Here is a 601-nt window from a genome sequence, read left to right as displayed (position 1 = left end):
GTTGGGACATGGGGGACATGTGGAGGGACATGGGGGATATGGGGAGGGACACGCGTTGGGACATGGGGGACACGTGGAGGGACATGGGGGACATGGGAAGGGACATGCAGTGTGACATGGGGACATGTGGAGGGGCATGGGGGACACGCGAAGGGGAGGTGTGACATGGGGGACATGGGGAGGGACACGTGGTGTGACATGGGGACACGTGGAGGGGCATGGGGGATACAGGGAGGGACATGCGGTGTGACATGGGGGACACACGGAGGGACATGGGGACATGTGGAGGGATGTGGGGACGCATGGAGGGACACGTGGTGTGACATGGGGACACACAGTGTGACATGGGGGACACACAGAGGGACATGCAGTATGACATGGAGGACACATGGTGTGACATGTGTGACATGGGGGCCATGGCGTGACATGGGGGACATGTGGAGGGATGTGCGGTGTGACATGGGGGACATGTGGAGGGACACACAATGTGACATGGGGGACACGTGGAGGGACATGGGGGACATTTGAGGTGACACAGGGATGTGGGGGGACACACGGTGTGACGTGGGGGACACATGGTGTGACATGGGGGACACACAGA

Source organism: Egretta garzetta, unplaced genomic scaffold (assembly GCF_000687185.1).
Source record: "Egretta garzetta isolate BGI_Z169 unplaced genomic scaffold, ASM68718v1 scaffold1342, whole genome shotgun sequence".
Classification (NCBI taxonomy): Eukaryota; Metazoa; Chordata; class Aves; order Pelecaniformes; family Ardeidae; genus Egretta; species Egretta garzetta.
The sequence above is the reverse complement of the archived record's forward strand: the minus strand, read 5'-3'. Positions refer to the sequence as shown.